Source organism: Danio rerio, chromosome 12, assembly GCF_052040795.2.
Source record: "Danio rerio strain M-AB ecotype USA chromosome 12, GRCz13ab, whole genome shotgun sequence".
Lineage (NCBI taxonomy): Eukaryota > Metazoa > Chordata > Actinopteri > Cypriniformes > Danionidae > Danio > Danio rerio.
Genome location: NC_141032.1, coordinates 43,549,876 through 43,571,194, shown reverse-complemented (window position 1 = coordinate 43,571,194; position 21,319 = coordinate 43,549,876). Strand labels below are relative to the sequence as shown.

Genomic DNA, 21,319 nt, shown 5'->3' with positions numbered 1-21,319 from the left:
TTACTCCAGTCTTTAGATCTGCATGATGCTTCAGAATTCATTCAGATGTGCTCAGATTGGTGCTCAAGAAGCATTTTTTATTATTAGCAATGGTGTAATCTTCTTCTGTGATTACATCTCAACAGCTGCAGAAACTCATGCAGACGGGCCAAATGTGTTCGAAATGTTAGATTTTATTTGTGTCAGATTTGAGAGATGTTCAGTCGCGGAGGAGCGGCAGCAATGATCACTCTTTTTCAAAATGGATGTGTTATCAGACGATCCAATCCTGCTTTATATTTGCTTGAAAACAATAGCGTTGCAAGCCTGCGGCTTCCTCTGATAGAAGTCAATACACACAAGCCATTAAAGAGCAGATTACAGACTCATGAATAAACAAGCTGGCTGTTTGAGTCGGCCTCAAAACAGGAATCCAGCGCTCCGTTTGCATCCCCCTAATCGACTGATTCATTTTTCACTTTAATTTATGAAGCACAAACAGGGAGGAAATATCGATTTGTCATTATTACTGAAAAGTGGTTTTGCATAGGCCATAAATAACCAATGGTTTTCTCGGTTATTGGCTAAAATCATCCGGAATCTTTTTTTAAATACTTGTTTTGTTTAATTTTCCACATAATAATGAAAGACCAAAATAAACACAGAAATGATGTTCTGTGCTCGTTGGTGTAGACATATGCCGATTAGGAGTTCAACAATACAGATCTCACAGTTGGGTTTGGTTTTCTCCCAACAAACACATTTACGTTGTAGCGATGTCTGCACAACGTTGTATTTTTTCAAAGACAACGTTGCCGCTTACGTGCTCGCTACATTGTCACAACGTAGAAATGTAAGACGTGAGAAGGCTGTAGCAACGTTGTCGTGCGACATTCAGCAACCGCGAGGCGGCGTTCTTACTACTTGTATTAATATTTTTTGTGGCAGTTTATCAATACTGCCTAGAATACAGAATAAGCAGCAATTCTTTTCCAGTATTGCTTAATATGAAATATTGTTCATTTATTTTTCCTATTTAATTTAACAACTGCATGTGTAAACTTTAAAGTGTAAAAATGCCACACAAATTAATAATCAAACTTTTTATTATATATTTCACAACATTTAATACATACAGTACACATACAGTATCTAATTATAAGCAAACAGTATAAAATAAAGTTTAGATTATTATATATATATATATATATATATATATATATATATATATATATATATATATATATATATATATATATATAAATTAAACTAAAGGGTAAACAAACACAAACAAGAAAAGTAAACAAGAAATCATTAAAATGTAAATAAATATATAAATAAATATATAAATTAAAATTCAAACACTGGGCAGTGAAACTCTGGACTGGAGAATACAGCAGACCGGGGAGCGCAGCTGAAGACCAGTCGTAGTTGTTGGTATGGAGAAAGCAGTCAGAGGAAGAAACAAATTCAACGGATAATCCAGCTTCAGAGATCCACAGCAGACACAAGTCAAAATAGGCAGTGAACAAGAGAGGACAGATCAGAGCTTGACACAACAGCACTACACAGGAAATGACTATGACTAGCAAGTTATTGAAGTTTCAGACATTTATTGTAATTTCATTACATATAAAATCTCCAGAGTAATTATGTAGCCTACTTTTTTTAATGTTTTAATAATATATCATATACCAAAATTACATACAATTAAATGTAAATTTAGAGATACAGTGAAAACAGGTTTGAGTTAACAGAAGTCAGAGTTAGTCTCCGAATTCTCACTTAAATTATGAGAAGAGAAAGAACAGGCCCTGTAGTTGTGGCGTTGCTCGCTGTAAATGGAATGTTAAACTTAGTGTCATTTCAATAACAGCTGTACAAAATAATAAAGTAATTTTTCATAAGCATGATCTATTTTCCACATTATGGACATGCTGTTTTAGGTAACATAACTACATTTAACAGTAAATAGAGTAGTATACTTCTTACCTCATCCAATTCTTCTTTCCATAGATCAGAAATTACAGCAACACTGATCTGAGGTGAATTCAACAGCTGAAAACATTTTGAAAGACAAGTTACATGAGTAATTTGAAAACAACAGTGAGTGATTAAACAATAGAGTTTTATGCAACTTACGCATAATCAAAATCCAGAAATTATCAATAGAAGATTACCTCCATGTAAAAATAGCCTGTTGAGCAAAGAAAAGAGTGGGTTTTAAATAAAACATCAAAAGACCAATCAAAATAGAAATTTAGACTAGCAGACCTATTAATTACTATCTATATTAATTAGGCATATGAACATTAATTTATATACTTTAACTTATAGGGATAGCTCACCCAAAACTGACAATTCTGCCATTTTAGCCTCATCCTTTATTTGTTGCAAACTTATTTAGCTTTTTTTCTGCTAAACAATAAAGAAGATATATTAAATAAAGCTGGAAATCTGTAACTATTTAATTCCATAGTGTTTTCCTACTATGAAAGCAAATGCTTACAGTCTTTAGTGTTCAATAGAATAAAGAAACTTAAAGGTTTGGAATCACTTATTATTTACAGGGCAAATATTAGTGAGTACATATCATTTTTGAGTGAACTGTTCCTTTAACGGGACGCAATCTACACAGAGATGCTTTGTTTTCAAAAGTTATTTTGTGTGTTTTGTAAAAAGTGGGTCGGCTCGTGTGATGAAGTAGGCTATCATACTAACTGATCACGACGGATATGGAAAAAACTGAACTTCAAAAACATTATTGTCCATTTGATTAAAGACAAGGCGTAGGTAAATAATCAGGAAATGTTTTATCGAGAGGTTTAACATAATGATTTTAATGTTGTTGCCGTCCGTTAACGGATTGCCGAAATGTTACTCGCTCGTAATAATTACGGCTTTTGTGTGTGTGTGTGTGTGTAATGTTGGAACAGATTGTTGTCGAAATCGTAGGTTTGTTTGAATAGTCACGATTTACGTATCTTATTTAGCAAGAAGAAATAAAGCAATACTCACGTCTCCTCGGTCGTTGATGAATGAGACGACGGCTTGTTGAAATTTAAACTGATTCAGCTGTGACCAGTAAATGTTGTACAGTGGTCGTCCACGCCACCTAAGCACAACCTAAAGCATGCGACCCTTATGATATTTAAATGGCAACCTTATGACATCGTTGTGACAACCTTTAGCAACAACGTAGAATCCTCAACCTTTTTACAATGTTGGTACAACGTTGTAGGAAGGTCGCTACGTTGAGGCAACGTTGTGTGTTTGTTGGGCTGTTCACGCTATCAGTGCGGTTCGTTATATGATAGTCACCATCCTGCACTTTGTCTCCATGCCCCTAGAGGTCCCCATGTTCCGCGTCTACTTTAGTTCATCTTCATGTGCTCTTGTTTACTTATATATATATATATATATATATATATATATATATATATATATATATATATATATATATATATATATATATATATACCCAGACAGCACACATACGTTGGGCCGACGTCGGCCGAAAGTCAACACGTCGGCCCCTTTAATTCTAACATCGGTATATGGTCGGCCAAACATACGCATGATCGTTCGGTCGTGTGTTCTATTGTTCCAGCTCAACAAACGTCGGCTCTGCGTCGGTTAACGACCAGAGGCCGACGAAGCACTTCATAAGCACTTGATCTCTCATGCCCATGAAAGAATCCGGCAACATATTTGGTTTACAAGTAAGTTTTTGCGTGCATAATAAATTTAGACAAACGCGACATGCATCATGTGAACTGCGTCGGTCGGTCCAGCTTTAAATAGCCTACATTAATGCAGTAAAACTGACCAAAATGCCTACAATACATGATTTCAATTCATTAAAATATAAAAAGTTTTATTGTTATGCTTTAATAATGAAAACGTTGTTTTTTTTCTGGTGTTAACTGCTGTTTGCTTTTTTTATTGTGGCTTTTTCTAATACATTTTTCCCAGTGTAAAAATCAAGTATGTTCTGCATTTCGGCTGTTTCCCAACAAACACACAACGTTGCCTCAACGTAGCGACCTTCCTACAACGTTGTACCAACCTTGCAAAAAGGTTGAGGATTCTACGTTGTTGCTAAACGTTGTCACAACGATGTCATAAGGTTGCCATTTAAACATCACGAGGGCCGCATACTTTAGGTTGTGCTTAGGTGGCGTGGACAACCACTGTACAACATTTACTGGTCACAGCTGAATCCGTTTAAATTTCAACAAGCCGTCGTCTCATTCATCAACGACCGAGGAGACGTGAGTATTGCTTTATTTCTTCTTGCTAAATAAGATACGTAAATCGTGAATATTCAAACAAACCTACGATTTCGACAACAATCTGTTCCAACATTACACACACACAAAAGCCGTAATGAAGTTGTTACGAGCGAGTAACATTTCAGCATTCCGTTCACGGACGGCGACAACATTAAAATCATTATGTTAAATCTCTCGATAAAACATTTCCTGATTATTTACCTACGCCTAGTCTTTAGTCAAATGGAAAATAATGCTTTTAAAGTTCAGTTTTTTCCATATCCATCGTGATCAGTCAGTATGATACTTCCTCACTCGAGCCGACCCACTATTTACAAAACACACAAAATAACTTTTAAATACAAAACACCTCTGTGCAGATTGCGTCCCGTTAAAGGGACAGTTCACTCAAAAATGATTTGTACTTACAAATTATTTGCCCTGTAAATAATAAGTGATTCCAAACCTTTAAGTTTCTTTATTCTATTGAACACTAAAGACTGTAAGCATTTGCTTTCATAGTAAGAAAACACTAATTAAATAGTTACAGTTTTCCAGCTTTATTTAATACATCTTCTTTATTGTTTAGCAGAAAAAAAGCTAAATAAGTTTGGAACAAATAAAGCATGAGGCTAAAATGGCAGAATTGTCAGTTTTGGTTGAGCTATCTCTATAAGTTAAAGTATATAAGTTGATGTTCATATGCCTAATTAATATAGATATCAATAAAAAGGTCTGCTAGTCTAAATTTCTATTTTGATTGATCTTTTGATGTTTTATTTAAAACCCACTCTTTTATTTGCTCAGCAGGCTATTTTCACATGGAGGTAATCTTCTATTGATAATTTCTGGATTTTAATTATGTGTAAGTTGCATAAAACTCTATTGTTTAACCACTCACTCACTGTTGTTTGCAAATTACTCGTGTAACTTGTCTTTCAGAATGTTTTCAGCTGTTGAATTCACCTCAGATCAGTGTTGCTGTAATTCCCGATCTATGGAAAGAATAATTGGATGAGGTAAGAAGTATACTACTCTATTTACTATCATAATAAATGTAGTATTGTTACCTAAAACAGCATGTTCATAATGTGGAAAATAGATCATGCTTATGAAAAATTACTTTATTATTTTGTACAGCTATTATTGAAATGACACTAAGTTTAACATTCCATTTACAGCGAGCAACGCCACAACTACAGGGCCTGTTCTTTCTCTTCTCATAATTTAAGTGAGAATTCGGAGACTAACTCTGACTTCTGTTAACTCAAACCTGTTTTCCCTGTATCTCTAAATTTATTTAATTGTATGTAATTTTGGTATATGATATATTATTAAAGCATTAAAATAAAGTAGGCTACATAATTACTCACTGGAGATTTTATATGTAATGAAATTACAATAAATGTCTGAAATTTCAATAACTTGCTAGTCATATTCGTTTCCATCTGTCCTCTCTTGTTCACTGCCTATTTTGACTTGTCTGCTGTGGATCTCTGAAGCTGGATTATCTGTTGAATTTGTTTCTTCCTCTGACTGCTTTCTCCATACCAACAACTATGCCTGGTCTTCAGCTGCGCTCCCTGGTCTGCTGTATTCTCCAGTCCAGAGCTTCACTGCCCAGTGTCTGAATTTTAATTTATATATATATATATATATATATATATATATATATATATATATATATATATATATATATATATATATATATATACACACACACACATTTTAATGATTTCTTGTTTACTTTTCTTGTTTGTTTACCCTTTAGTTTAATTATATATATATATATATATATATATATATATATATATATATATATATATATATATATATATATATATATATATATATATATATATATATATATATATAAACTTTATACTGTTTGTTTATAATTAGGTTTGTACTGTATTTATTAAATGTTGTGAAATATATAATAAAAAGTTTGATTATATTCATTTGTGTGTTATTTTTACACTTTAAAGTTTACACATGCAGTTGTTAAATTAAATAGGAAAAATAATTGAACAATATTTCATATTAAGCAATACTGGAAAAGAATTGCTGCTTATCCTGTATTCCAGGCAGTAATGATAAACTGCCACAAAAAATATTAATACAAGTAGTAAGAACGCCGCCTCGCGGTTGCTGAATGTCGCACGACAACGTTGCTACAGCCTTCTCACGTCTTACATTTCTACGTTGTGACAATGTAGCGAGCACGTAAGCGGCAACGTTGCCTTTGAAAAAATGCAACGTTGTGCAGACATCGCTACAACGTAAATGTGTTTGTTGGGTTTAATTAAAATAAACACCTTTTTACAGAGTGACATCTTTGTTTTATATATACTTGCATTTATATTTATTGGTTATTTATTTTTGACAGTGAATGCACAAATAAAGTGTTTGTTTTGTAACAGTTTAGTAGGCTATAAAGCTCGTCTTAAAGATAATAGCGTATATAAAACTGCTAAATACATTTTAAATTCAAGATATAAAATACAAGGTTATTATTTAAATTGTCTATGGAGTGATCATGTTTATAAATGTAATACTGCAAGACTTTAATGTGCGCGCGCGCGTTTGCTTCCAACACTGGAGCGGAGAGGATGTTGCTATGGGAAACGAAGCTACAACACGACACGACACCACCTAAAAGACACAACACGACTTCTCTCAAGCTGCCGTTTTGACTGTTTTCAGGTAAGTTTAGTCCCTAAAACAAAGCAAATACTACATAAAACTGTTCCTCACACATTTATTATTGGCAATTGATGAATATTCAGTTGAATATTATGTTATATAAGAGTGGTAAGTCTTCGTAAAAGTCCGTTAGCATATTAGCACTGGTAACGTTAGCGTCGGGGTAATATTACGTTAACTTACTTAATGTTAGCTCTTGTTAAACTTGTTTGTTAAAGTTTTGGCTTTTATTTATTCTTTATGTGTAGATGAGAGGTTTTGTCAATGTTTTATTGAATGCACTCGATATGTAGTCTAAAATACGCATTGTAACGTTACTGTAAAGGACCGTGAATCAAAAGTTCAATCGTGTTTTGATATTTCATGGTATCTTAAACTAAATGTTAAGTAAAAAAGTGTTCTGTGGTTTCAGGAGTGAGAGAATAACCTCCTGCTACAGAAAATATAACTCAAGATTCCTAAATTTCTGAAGGGAGCTGATCACAGAGATACAGGAAAGACAGGTAACTTTAAGCATAGGATTAATTCATATGAATTTCCATTGCACATCATTATGCACATGTTACATGTCTTTATATTATGCATCTGTTACTTGTCTTTATTGCAGTTGTTTTAAGAAAGTTTTGACATTGAAACATGTGAGTGGTATTAAATTTCACATCACATGATTCTTCAGAACTTAGTAAATATATAGATTTGCTGCTAATGAAGTAATATTTGTGATTTTCATTTTGTTAAATTTTTTATGATTAATTGATTTATTAAATCTTAGAAAAAAGTTTACACTAAATTATTTGTCATCACATCTGTTTTTAGCATTGATAGCAATCCGAAATGTTTCTTGAGCAGCAAATCAGCACCATTTGATAATCACCATTATATTAGTTCAACCTCAAGCACTAAATCAACATCTTAAAAAAAGATTTCTGAAAGATCAAGTGACACTGAAGACTTGAGTAATGATGCTGAAAATTTAGCTTTACATCATAGCTATGAATTACATGTATATTTACACTGTTCACCCATCCCTTACACCTTAACTCATCCTTAAGTCAATTTAAGCCCTAAATAAATAATTTTTGATTTGTACAGGCATGATATGCAACTTGTATTCAGTCGTTTTGTTTTTTCTTTCTTTTGCTTTTGTTTTCCACATCAACTGAAAAGGAGGTCTAAGTTTAACCTAAGTGCCGTGTTGCTGATGAACATCTTTATATGTAAGTATATTTTTGACTGACTGCCAGACACTTGTCAAACAGTGATGAGCAAACGAATGGCCGTTCTTTTAAAAAGATCAGGGAGGTGCAAGTCTGGAGATTAATATACATTTTAATTCAAAATTGATTTATCTGGAAATATTTCATAATGTTTTGAGATATGTGCCCTATATGCATTTAGATGTCCATGCATGTTTAAAATACTTTTAAATTTAACAATGGCTGCAAGTTATAAAAACATAAACAAACACAAAAATGTTAAAGTAAATTGAGAAAACATTTTCATCAGTTTGACAACAGGTAGATCAGCTCCTGACAGACATGTTAACAGATCAGTTTAACTCTTATTAAATTCATTCATTCATTCATTCATTCATTCATTCATTCATTCATTCATTCATTTTCTTTTCTGCTTAGTCCCTTTATTAATCTGGGGTAACCACAGCGGAATGAACTGTCAACCTATCCAGCATATGTTTTACGCAGTGGATGCCCTTCCAGCTGCAAGCCATCACTGGGAAACAACCATATACGCTTGTTCTCACTCATACACTACAGACAATTTAGCCTACCCAATTCACCTGTAACCCATGTCTTTGGACTTGTAGGCAAAACCGGAGCACCCAGAGAAAACCCACGCAAACGCAGAGAGAATTTGCAAACTACACACAGAAATGCCTGCTGATCCAGCCGCGGCTCGAGTCAGCATCCTTGCTGTAAGGCGACAGCACTACCTATTGTGCCACCACGTCACGCTCTTATTAAATTATATTTATATAATTTTGTGTTTCAGTACATGCTATTTTGGGAAGACAAAATATATTCATAAGCTCTCAGAAAATTCAATAAGAGAATTCATTCATTCATTTTAAGAGAATTAACTGCACAATTACTTGAAATGCGTGGATGGGATTACATTATTTGTTAACCCAAAGTGAGTTTCTCTTTCTTTGCAGTATTGGATGCCTGATTGCAGTTCAACTCCAAACTCAGTTGGACCAGCTGATCAGTGTCTTCAGTATTACCACAAGCTACTGGGCAGATGTGTGGACAGCTATGAGCCAAACTTGGGACGTTTGGTTTTTAGGTAATACCAGTGACAAAGTATTCAGTAAATTGCTTATAATAAAAGATGCTCACTGCTTACCCCCTTATAGTTAAGTTGTTTGCAGTTTCATTGTTGTAAAAATACCATACTTTTTCCTTTTTTTATAAGCAGGTGTGACCGTCTGGGCAGCAGAAACAAGACAACTAATCATAGTTGAGTTGAGATTAGTATTATTAACTTGACTAGTTTGGTTGCAGACTTGTTCAATACTTAACAATTTGTATAAGTTACAAGATCAATGGTCCTGCTATTAATGTTTGTGTAACTTAAATTCATTACAGTTTAGATACAATCAAATGTCCAAACCATCTCTGAGTGAATGACATCAAGGAAACAGGATCAAAAGATCATTCATTATAGACCGTTTCATAGGTAACAGCACATCCTTTGTGAAAAATAATTTATTTTTGTGCCATCATTACAAGACAAAATACATTTCAACTGATTTCAGTTGGTTATATTTTTCAGGTCCTCCTGATCATTCTGTTCTCCTGGTTGTGAGGATGTGCAGAGGCTGTATTTGTCAGTGTTAAAAGACTTGTGCAGCTGTATCCAGACATACAAGCAGCCGACAAAGAGTTCTGGAACAGGACAGACAGGTAGTTCACAGTGGCTAGGCTAGAAGTTTATACTTGGGTGGCCAGAAAGTGGCCTCCGCTATTTTGGGGGGTCCATACAAATACACCAGTGTAAGCTATACTATTGCACAGAAAAAATTAAACGAAAGAATTAATTAATCGGTTGAACACAAAATATTTTAAAGAAAGCTTAAGTATCAAGGTGGCAATATACAGTATGTTACATTGTAGTACATGAGCTGGCTAATACAGATTCGTAAATGTTTAGTTGTTAAGATTAGTTAAATACTATATCCTCTACTTGAGACCTGTTGCATATACAGCTTTAACTGAACTGAATTTAACTAGAACTACACCAGCATTCCAAGTGCTCTAGACTAGCTTTTTGCACTGGTGCGTCTAAAATGTTTGATGGCATTGCATTTAACACTGCAATTTTACATGTTAATTTTTTTTAAAATTACAATCCATATAGGCAATATTGACTTGTAAATGATTAACTAAAATCGGGTCAACACACATTATGGGGATTGTGTGTAGAATTTTGAGGAAATTAATGAATTTAATCCATTTTGAAATAAGACTGAAACATTAAAAATGTGGAAAAAGTAAAGTATCAATACTTTCCGGATGCATTGTATATGGTTTTTAGCGCGTTATCAAAGACTTAAAAAAATAGTCCAACATTATTTACAGCAGCAAAAGACCCTCCACATCAAAAGCTACTGGTCAGCTCACGATTCAGCAAACATCTGAAAAACAAATAGCTTATTATGCCTTCACAAGAAATCAGTGTTTTTGAGTCTAATGAAGATAGTACTATTTTATTAAATTATTATTTAGCCTGGCATGTTTACTGTTACAAAATATTTTAAATGTTTCTTAAAACAAAACATATTGTGTTCAATGGGGAAAAAGTAGCTGTTTTTTACACAGAGATAAAAAAAAAACACATTTCAGAGCAGTAATCACAATACTGTGAAACTGTGATATTTTTATCCAAGATTATACCCTCAGAATTTTTTAATTTATTTTTTTTTCAGTTGGCCTATATTCTGTTTTTCTATGTTCTTGGAAATGCTGCTGTGCATGAAAATGTGACGATATATCCGGTTCTATAGTTAATTCTGAAATAAATCTTAAAATGAAACAATATTTAAAAATGCAATATTTAATGTGTCAGACACTAAATAAACATGTCAATTCATTTATATTAATCTGATTCCTTAACAGGGCAGCACGGTGGCGCAGAGGGTAGCACGTTTGCCTCACAGCAAGAAGGTTGCTGCTTCAAGCTTCGGCTGGGTCAGTTGGCGTTTCTGTGTGAAGTTTGCATGCTCTCCCCGTGTTGGCATGGGTTTCCTCTGGGTGCTCCGGTTTTCCCAAGTCCAAAGACATAGGTGAATTGGGTATGCTAAAATTGACCATAGTGTATAAGTGTGTGTGAATGAGTGTGTATTGGTTACAGCTGGAAGGGCATCCACTGCGTAAAACATAGGCTGGCTAAGTTGGCCTTTCATTCCGCTGTGGTGACCCCAGATTAATAAAGGGACTAAGCCCAAAAGACAATGAATGAATGAATCCTTAACAGTTAAAATTAACCATTTGAGCGTGCTTAGTTTAGGGTATGTTGTGCCATTAAATTGTCAATAGGTTTTATTTTTTTCTACATTTTAAATCTGCTTTAGCTTTCTTCTTTCCTATAAACCTGGAAATATAAAATATATATTTTTGGTTTTTAACAAATTGCTTATTTTATTCTTAGATTGGTGTACGCTGATGGTCTGCTGAGAATTCTGCTGAGTTGAAGGGATCCTCCTGTCAGACAACCTCTCCAAAGTACAATAGGACTAGTAAGTAACATCTTAAACATACACTACTGTTTCATAGCTTTTAGGTTGGTATGGTAAATTCTCTTCTGATAGTGTCAGCTTTATTTAATTAATACAGTCAAGCAGTAATACTGTGAATTTAATACAATGCATATAATTAATAGTGTCACATGATCCTTCTGAAAAAATAGTATTCCAATGTACTGATTCTCTCCTCAAGCTGTTTTTTTATATATAAAACATTTTAAATAAACATATTTTTAGTATTCTTGATGTATGAAAAGTTTATTTTTAAAAGCATAGTATTTATTTGAAAAAAAAAAAGTTTGCTCTTTGATGATTGCTAACAATCAGACATGTTTCTTTAGAACAAAAAGAATTTGTGGAAAAAAAGTATTCTCACTGAGCGTTGTTCAACTGTGGTCAACACGTCATTTAAGTTTTCAAATAAGCCTAAAAGACCTGATTAGCTGCATAAGGTGCATTTAATTAGAGAGTTGAATATATCATTTCTTTTTATATCCTCCTCTATAGCCTACATATAATAGAAGTTGTTTGCTGAAAAACCTTTTTGTAGCAGAAATAAAGCTATGATTAGGCCCACCCGGATTTTTCGCAGAACTCCGCAGATGTTAAGCCTATCATTAATTCTGTTTATTTACTTGAGTAAATGTGTGTAAATCTATATTTATTCAGTTTTTTTATTAATTTCAGTAATATTATTGACTAATGTGAAAATGTTCATCTGATTTATGTACAATGCAGTTTGTACAGTAATATTTTCTGTCTTACTAGATATGTTACATGAAAAACTTGCTTTATTTACCAAATAAAGTGAATCTAATTGGATTTGCATTTTAAACATTAAATAAAACTTTAAAATATATTATTTTTTATTTCATATATTAAGGTTTTAGTTATGATACTCCCAAAATAATTCCGCAGAAATCCGCAGACTTCCACCAAAATTTTCAGCAGAAATAGCAAAAAACATCAGCAGATTCCTCCTGACCCTAGCTATGATATATTAAATGTGGTGTACAGTGTGACATTTTAGTTGACGAAACTTAGTTTAATTTGCATGTAATGTGGTATCTGAAGATTTTACATATATTTAGAGACACATTTATACTAACACAATGATACTAAAAACCAAAAAAAAAAACATTCATTATGATTTCACAAGGAATTTAACTTTCAAATGGCTTTTCTGAAAATTAGTGCTCAGACACACTCTTTAAGTTTAAATTAAATTACACATTTTAGCTAGTCACTTGCATAACACATACTCCAGTTATATGTCATGAAACAAATAATTTATATTTGTGGTAATATGAACTGCTCAAATGCTAATCTTTCTCCTTTTGGTTTCTTGCTTTATTTAAGGGTTCCCACTACAAGGATTAGATTTGGCTACTGCAGTCCCGGTTTGGGCCAGCCTCACTTGTGAAGACTAAAGATGAAGACAACATACAAGAACAATTTAGAGGATGGCGACACACTTTTTATTCCACCTATATATCCCCTTTTATGTGTAAGCAACATTCCACAAGATAAAACAAAAGTAAATGACAGGTTATTTCTTTTAATTTTGTCTGTTTTCTTGGAACATTGTACACAATTTACAACCAGTTTTATATATATATAAAGGTCAGATATATATATATAGGTCAGAGCAAGAAAATGTTATGTTTTCTTCTGGAGAGAGTCTTATTTCTTTTATTTCGGCTAGAATAAAAACAGTTTTGAATTTTTTAAAAAACATTTTAAGGTCAATATTATTAGCCCCTTTAAGCAATTTTTTTCGACTGTCTACAGAACAAACCATCGATATACAATAACTTGCCTAATTACCCTAACCTGCCTAGTTAAGCTAATTAACCTAATTAAGCCTTTAAATGTCACTTTAAGCTGTATAGAAGTGTCTTGAAAATATCTAGTCAAATATTATTTACTCAGTTATTAGAAATGAGTTATTAAAACTATTGTGATTAGAAATGTGTTAAAAAATATTTCCGTTAAACAGAAATTAAGGGATTTTATATATATATATATAGAATGACAAAATCTGTTTTGTGTCGTGCATTAGAGTTTGCTTAAAAAAAACTGGTTATCTCTGAGAAAGTATTATTTTATATTATTGGTGTGTTATTAGTTCAGAGGAGATTGCAAATTGTTAAATGCCATTTATAAAAAAAATGTAAAAAAAAATTGACTACAGACTTTAATAAAATTTTATCAGACAATTATTTTAATTTGTATGATTTTATTTACTACTGTAAATATTGTTTGCTTGGTATTTATTTTGTGTTTGTGTACTCTTTTTTTATTGTAACTCCCTGAAGAAAGTCTTTTCGATACTGAACACATGACTGGTATTTTCTTGTATTTTAAAATTATAGTCTTGGAAACATGCATTTTCTTTAACACTATTTAAGAAATTATAAGCATTATAACATGTGCTTACACAAGTGATTTGTGTTTTTACTATAGTAAACTATAGTCACCCTTAGTGTACATGTTTTGAAGTACTTGTAAATATTCCTATGGTCTTAATGTAAATGCTGCAATGGACTTTGTATTTAAAATCTTTATTGCACAGTATTTCAGCCATGGTTATAGTACAACTTGTTGGTTTTGTTTTAAACGTAGTAAAACATGGTTATGTGTGATAAAAGTATGTTAATCTATTTGTATGTTTGTGAAAATATTAATAAATCTTCAACTGTTATTGAGAGTGGTGTGTCGTGTTTATTATAAATAAGCAGCTGCTGCAGCTAGTGGTCCATAAGTATGGAGCAAAACGCCTGAGAACAGCGCCTCCGCGGAGCGGCCGGCATTTCCGGTTGCGTCGTCCTAACATCGGCCGGACAGCGTTTCCGATCATTTGCCGACGTCGCAGCGACATTTTGCCAATTAGCAAACGCTCCCTGAGCGACATCGCGCCGATGGAATTTTGAAAGTCGGCACGACGTCGGCCCAACGTATGTGTGCTGTCTGGGTATTAATTTATTTATTTATTTTTGGAGAGTAACAAATACGTCCCAGGAGGTATTTTTTGCAGTTTTTATTTTTGTGAATCCACTGAAGGCCTCTGTATACATTGTTTGAGATCTCAAGTTTTTCTTGAGAGTGCCATTCGCGCCTGCTGTTCGTGTGTAAATAAACTGACTGACTGACTGACTGACTGACTGACTGACTGACTGACCGACCGATAGACTGACTGACTGACTGACTGACTGACTGACCGTTTGTTTTATTTTTTGGCTTCTGTTTTTTGTCTTACCTGCTTTCGGAAATTATTCTTGACCAGAACGGAACCCCGTTGCCACAGTCAACTCCTATCTACATCTCAAGTCTGCTGATGTACATGGCGAGCTACTAAGCAAACTGGTAACGGCAGGAAAGCAGCCTATACGGAGGTAAGCGGTAGGCTGGTAAGCATGGAAAGCAACGGCGTCATACCGCCCCGTAGCATTCATCTTAAAGACAAAACTCGCACTTTATAGAAATGTATATACGGGTACTTTTTCAGAATGAGCCTATTTTGGAGTTTGCCTTGCGTTCTCTTGACCTCTTGATCTGTCTAGTAAGGCCTTTATTTTCCCTGTTTTGATTGTTTGTTTTCACCCAATTTGGAGTTTTCTTTGTATGATTATGTTAACATTGTGTATACCTCATCTGAGAAGAATCTCTGTTGTTTGTTTTTGCTACCTCATTCAGTGGTACATCTCACCAGTCTCATGAAATGTCATGAAATGTTCCTAAATTAAAGTGAAAGTGCCAAACTGCAGTTAAAGTCAACAAATTAAAAATGAAACACCCAAAATTACATGAAACTGTGGAGGAAACTTGGGTTCCGTGGTGACGCAATGACGTTAATTGAATTATGTGCTATAATATGTAAAACAGGATCATGAAAGGAACAATCAAAAAGCAACTCATGTAAACACTTTAATCTTATTATTGTCTCATTCAGATTAAGACAATTCAATTACTGATGTCCATGTAAATGTAGTCAATGATACCTTCAGTAAAAAAAAAAAAAAAAAAAAAAAAAAAAAGGACTGTCAAATAAAAATAGGCACAAATGATTATAATATATCAAAGATACTACTAAAACAAACAGTCCTTTTCACGTTTCTCAGGTATCAAACAATAGTTTTCAGGTATAGAAACTGAATAATATAAGTTAGGGATAAAGTACATCCAGGAGGTTGTAATCAAGAAAAACAATCATTCTGGATGTACATTACACTGATTATTACATGCCAGTTTATTAAGCTTTATCAAGCTTGACAAAAAATGAAAACAGCTGATGGAATATACACTAACCTGAGCATTATTTAATCACAAGATGGCGCCAAACAGACTAAAAAATGCAAAACTGACAGGAAAGAATAAAGCATAGACTTGTTACTCATTCATAAAACGGCACCCAAGAGCCAAAAACAGGGGCTTAACAGACAAGCAGATAGATATGAATGTGGATCAGAAACATTTCCCAGTGGCCTGATGGTAAATCTGTCCCTGCTACCATGAATCTGGCCTGACACCTACCAGCACGACCCCATGGATCACTCAAACCACCAAACAACACCCCTACTCCCTGCTCTTCACTTACTGATCGCTCAAACGTTTGCCCTCTCTTGTCTTCACTCAAGTGGCCATGTTCAATAACTGTCCCTAGCAAAAACACTGCCCAAATGCATCCCTAATGTGGATATATGTATATTCCCAGATGAGCATGTGTTATTTAACGGTCGTTATCTCAGAATAACATACCTTTGATTCTTCTGACTGACCAATCAGGATTGAGTATTCCAGATAGCTGTGTAATAATACAAATATAACACTGCATACTGTATATAATCTTAACTGAATGCAATTAATCACAAGAAAATGCATTACCAAGGATATTCAACGGCACCGCATGCTCAGTATTAGATGTCTGCCAGTGGGTTACAATATTAGATGCAGGTCAAGACTGCAGGCAACAATATTAAGATGCAGGGCAGGTGAGGTTGACCATTGTCACCGGTCACAGTGACAGCCCTGCAGAAAGCACTAGAGACCGACCAGGAGATCCTTTGCTGCTCCTAAAGTACCCAAGAGGACTCTCACTAAATTGAACTTTCTTATTGGGTTTCCACAGGCACAGTCTGAGCAGAAACTGACCGCCACAGTGCTGCAGAGCTGAGGGGGCGTCTGCAAAGGGCATTGCTGTTTCTCTGGGGTGTTTGAGTTATCGGCAAGTGGTTTTTTACTGGCTCAAGCCAAAAGAGATGATAGTGTGATCGTATTTTATATATTAATGATAGTATCAAAATGTATTCATTTATTCATGCATTCATTTTCTTTTTGGCTTAGTCCTTTTTATAATCTGGGGTCGCCACAGCAGAATGAACCGTCAACTTATCCAGCATTTGTTTTAGGCAGCGGATGCTCTTCCATTAAAATGTATTGTAAAATGATAAAAAAATATTAAAACACATCAGAAAGTATGACACTTTTTTGTTATACCATGCTAAAATAAAATAAAATAAAATAAAATAAAATAAATTGAATTGAATTAAAATAAAATAAAATAAAATAAAATAAAATAAAATAAAATAAATAATTAAATTAAATTAAATTAAATTAAATTAAATTAAATTAAATTAAATTAAATTAAATTAAATTGGTTGTTCCCTCTGTCATTTTAATACTAATTTAACCTTGAATGAGTAGCACTATTATTTTCTAATTATGTAGCTTGTGGATGTTGAAGTTTGTGGGGAAATCTGTGAATAATGCAATAGGATTTAAGATTTAAAAACTGCTGTAGTGTAAGCATAAAATAAATAATAAAAAACACAAATAAAATAAAATGAGTATGAATTAATTAATGAACTAATAAACAACAATAAATAAATAAATAAATAAATAAATAAATAAATAAATAAATATTGCAGGGTCATTTTACTTTGGTTAACAAAAGTGTAACAATAGTAATTTAATAAAAATATAAATAAAAAAAACTAGATTTTATTTTCAGATTTTTGTTTAATTTTATTATTTTTGTAAATTGTTTTGTTTGTTTATATAAGTTTCTTTTTAGAATAAATGGCATTTCTTTTGTAGATAGCAAAATACAGATGTTTTGTATAGTGTCACATTGTTTGCTTGTTTTTATGCATTTAAACAAAGTCAGTAGGGTTCAGTGTTTTTCAGAACATTTAAAAATAATAAAACAAATCGGTTATTAGAAATAAGTTATTCAAACTATTATGTTTAGAAATGTGTTGAAAAAAAAGTATTTTTTCTGTTAAAAAGAAACAGAAAAAATATGCGGAAGGGGTGGGGTAATAATTTAGGAGGGCTAGTAATTCTGTCTTCTACTGTATTGTTTGTTTCGGTTATTGCATTATACCTACCAATGTCACCATCTGACATCTGCAGTACAGAAACCCTCATAGATCCTGATTTAAACAATCTAATTTAGCAGCATTGAAGGTGTTAAATGATCTCTTTCGCTGTCGCTTCATCTTGTGAATCCCTCACATCCAAACCCATCTGTCCTCATCTCTGCCACTTCAAGTTCAAACCTGTTGGATTGTCTTCTTCTGAGCCCTCATCATTTACAAATGAGAAGAGGCGTAAACAAAATAAACACTGCCGTAAACACATCCAAATCATTTTCTAATTCGCAACGCGAGTGCACGTTGGACGGTTTCCCAGACTGCATCTCGGCAAAACAAAAGCTTGACACAATGGTACAAAAAGAGGTCTGTAAACTTTCCAAAAAAACGAATCTCCCATTCTTTTAATGCCATAACTCCATTTGTAGACTGCCAAAAGCTCCAGCCCCAGCAGCGGCGGGGCAGAGATATTACCAGAGCCGCAGCAGCATTACTTAACCTAGGCTCCTAAGGCAACACAAGTCTCTGGCACACGGCCATTCACTCCATTAAAACAACACACAGACTAATGTTGTGACCTTTTCTTCATCCGTCAGTTCTGAGGGACTGTCTCTGCAAAGCCATCACTCAACTTTATTGTGTGGGATTGGTAAGTGCTCTTGAGGAAATATGAAACGGGCTTGCTGTAAATGAGTGAGGGTGTATTCTTTGTTATCAGTATATACAAGAATTGTTCAGGGAAGCCCTCCACATCACGAAAACCCTAATGAAACTGTACCCCTTCCTCCATTGGCAGAATTAAAGTGACAGGTCACATACAAACTAGAATTCTACAATAAAGGGAGGGTTCACGCAGAAATAAAAGTTCAGCATTAAAGGGACAGTTCAGGCAGAAATCATGCAAACCTGAAAATTCAGCATTAAAGGGACTGTTAAAGCTAAAATCATACTGAAATATAGCATTAAAAGGACCGTTCAAGCTGAAATCACATCGAAATGCAGCATTAAAGGGAGTGTTCAGGCTAAAATCACACCGAAATATAGCATTAACAAGACTGTTCAGGCTAAAATCACACCAAAATGTAGCATTAAAGGGACCGTTCAAGCTGAAATCACACCAACATCTAGCATAAAAGCAACTGTTCAAGCTGAAATCACACTGAAATATGGCATTAAAGGGACCATTCAAGCTGAAATCACACCCAAATGCAGCATTTAAGGGACCGTTCAAACTGAAATCACACTGAAATGTAGGATTAAAGGAACTGTTCAGGCTGAAATCACACCGAAATGCAGCATCACATGGACTGTTCAGGCTGATATAACTAAAATGTAACATGAAAGCAACTGTTCAGGCTGAAATCACACCAAAATAAAGCATTAAAGGGACCGTTCAAGCTGAAATCACACCAGAATGTAGCATGAAAGCAACTGTTCAAGCTGAGATCACACTGAAATACAGCATTAAAGGGACTGTTCAGGCTGAAATCACACTGAAATGTAGCATGAAAGGGACCGTTCAAGGTGAAATCACACCGAAATATAGCATTAAAGGGACCGTTCAAGCTGAAATCACACCGAAATATAGCATTAAAGGGACTGTTCAAGCTGAAATCACACCGAAATATAGCATTTAAGGGGCCATTCAAGCTGAAATCACACTGAACTGTAGCATGAAAGCAACTGTTCAGGCTAAAATTACACCGAAATATAGCATTTAAGTGACTGTTTAGGCTGAAATCACACCAAAAGGAAAATTCTGCATTAAAGCCACAGTTCATGCAACAAATACAAAGTTTGAAATAAATGGACAGTTCACAGACAACTGAAAATTTGACATTAAAGGGACATTTCATGCAAACAAAAAGGACAGTTCAAGCAGAAATACAAATTCAGCATTAAAGAGACATTGCACATAGAAATAAGGCAGAAATGAAAATTCAGCATTAAAAGCACAGTTTATGTAGAAATTAAGCAGAAATGAAAAATTCTGCATCAAAGGCACAATTTATAAAGAAATCAGGCAGAAATAAAAATTCAACATTAAAGGGACAGTTTATACAGAAAACAAGCAGAGCTAAAAATTCTGCATTAAAGGGATGGTTCATGTAGAAATTAATATTCAGCATTAAAGGGACAGTTCATGCAGAAATCACGTCAAAATTATAATTTAATATTAAACGGACAGTTTATGCAATAAATTAGGGATGCATGATACATAGGCGATTATCTATCTATCTATCTATCTATCTATCTATCTATCTATCTATCTATCTATCTATCTATCTATCTATCTATCTATCTATCTATCTATCTATCTATCTATCTATCTATCTATCTATCTATCTATCTATCTATCTATCTATCTATCTATCTATCTATCGATTATCTATCTATCGATATCCATCTATCTATCGATAGCCTATCTATCTATCGATAGCCATGTCGCTATCGATAGATAAATGCTATTTTTAAGATGATCGTTATCTGTCCGTTATCAAAATTAGGCCAATATCTTTAAGCCAATACATTATGTAATGGTACAGAACTGCCTGCCTCACGCATATGTGGGTCAAATTAGTTCAGACTTGTGCGCTAAAACGAGCTGTCCTTATATTGTTTATTTCTTCAAAAATAGTCTGCAGTTAAAGTTTCAAACTCACAGCGGTTTATCATGAACCTTTCATTGATCTTTTTTCTCGCAATTGACAGCAAGAACGAACATAGAAGCGTTGTCTGATTGACAAGCAGCACCTACATGTGTTCAAAAGAATCTAAATTGCCAAATGGGATGAATTTATGCCACACTGCATTTAGCTTTTTGCTTGTACGGTGGCTCTGAACTGTCAAAACACCTCTTAAAATGCTTTTTCTGTATATATACATTACTGTAACACGTTTTATTTAAGAGCATTTGAGCTGGTTTCAGTTTTTAGTTCTTTCACTATGATTTTATTTAAAATATATTTATTTAACTTTGTTAATTAAATCCTGTTTAGTTATTTAACCTATTATTTGTATGCCTCAGTTAAGTTGCATGTTAATTTGCTATGTTAAGAAAAGGAAGTAATTTATTTTTGGTATGCTGATTTATGTGAAACCGTACACCATTCAGTTCATAAGATTAGTTCAAACTTTTATAAAGTTTTTAAAATAAAACTTTTTTTTTTCCGGTATGAAAATAAAACACTTTAAATATTTATATTTAATGGCTATAATATATA

General features: G+C 33.6%; 1 protein-coding gene and 3 long non-coding RNA genes across 40 annotated transcripts in view; 2 read left to right on the top strand and 2 right to left on the bottom strand.

Moving 5' to 3' along the window:
- Positions 1-21,319, bottom strand: part of LOC101886358 (cadherin-18) — a 444,602-nt gene that overhangs the window by 82,879 nt on the left and 340,404 nt on the right. The window lies entirely within an intron of this gene.
- LOC147841480 (uncharacterized) lies at positions 1,331-3,079 on the bottom strand. Of its 3 annotated transcripts, none has more exons than XR_015504535.1 (5): positions 2,998-3,079; positions 2,122-2,176; positions 1,972-2,037; positions 1,765-1,814; positions 1,334-1,465 (listed from the first exon to the last, which is right to left on the bottom strand). It is a non-coding gene; the product is annotated as an uncharacterized LOC147841480 (long non-coding RNA). The 3 variants fall into 3 exon arrangements; XR_015504536.1 differs by having other exon boundaries at positions 2,160-2,176; XR_015504537.1 differs by lacking the exon at positions 1,765-1,814 and having other exon boundaries at positions 1,331-1,465.
- Positions 3,994-5,907, top strand: LOC147841479 (uncharacterized). 5 transcript variants are annotated; one of them, XR_015504522.1, is made up of 5 exons: positions 3,994-4,253; positions 5,061-5,118; positions 5,196-5,272; positions 5,435-5,484; positions 5,756-5,907. It is a non-coding gene; the product is annotated as an uncharacterized LOC147841479 (long non-coding RNA). The 5 variants fall into 5 exon arrangements; XR_015504520.1 differs by having other exon boundaries at positions 4,090-4,253; positions 5,064-5,080; positions 5,756-5,894; XR_015504521.1 differs by having other exon boundaries at positions 4,090-4,253; positions 5,064-5,118; positions 5,756-5,894.
- Positions 6,876-14,425, top strand: LOC147841478 (uncharacterized). 22 transcript variants are annotated; one of them, XR_015504510.1, is made up of 11 exons: positions 6,876-6,959; positions 7,372-7,462; positions 8,127-8,176; positions 8,785-8,892; positions 9,133-9,263; positions 9,396-9,436; positions 9,566-9,656; positions 9,753-9,883; positions 11,096-11,262; positions 11,628-11,715; positions 13,081-14,425. It is a non-coding gene; the product is annotated as an uncharacterized LOC147841478 (long non-coding RNA). The 22 variants fall into 22 exon arrangements; XR_015504503.1 differs by having other exon boundaries at positions 9,736-9,883; positions 11,096-11,167; XR_015504514.1 differs by having other exon boundaries at positions 9,393-9,436.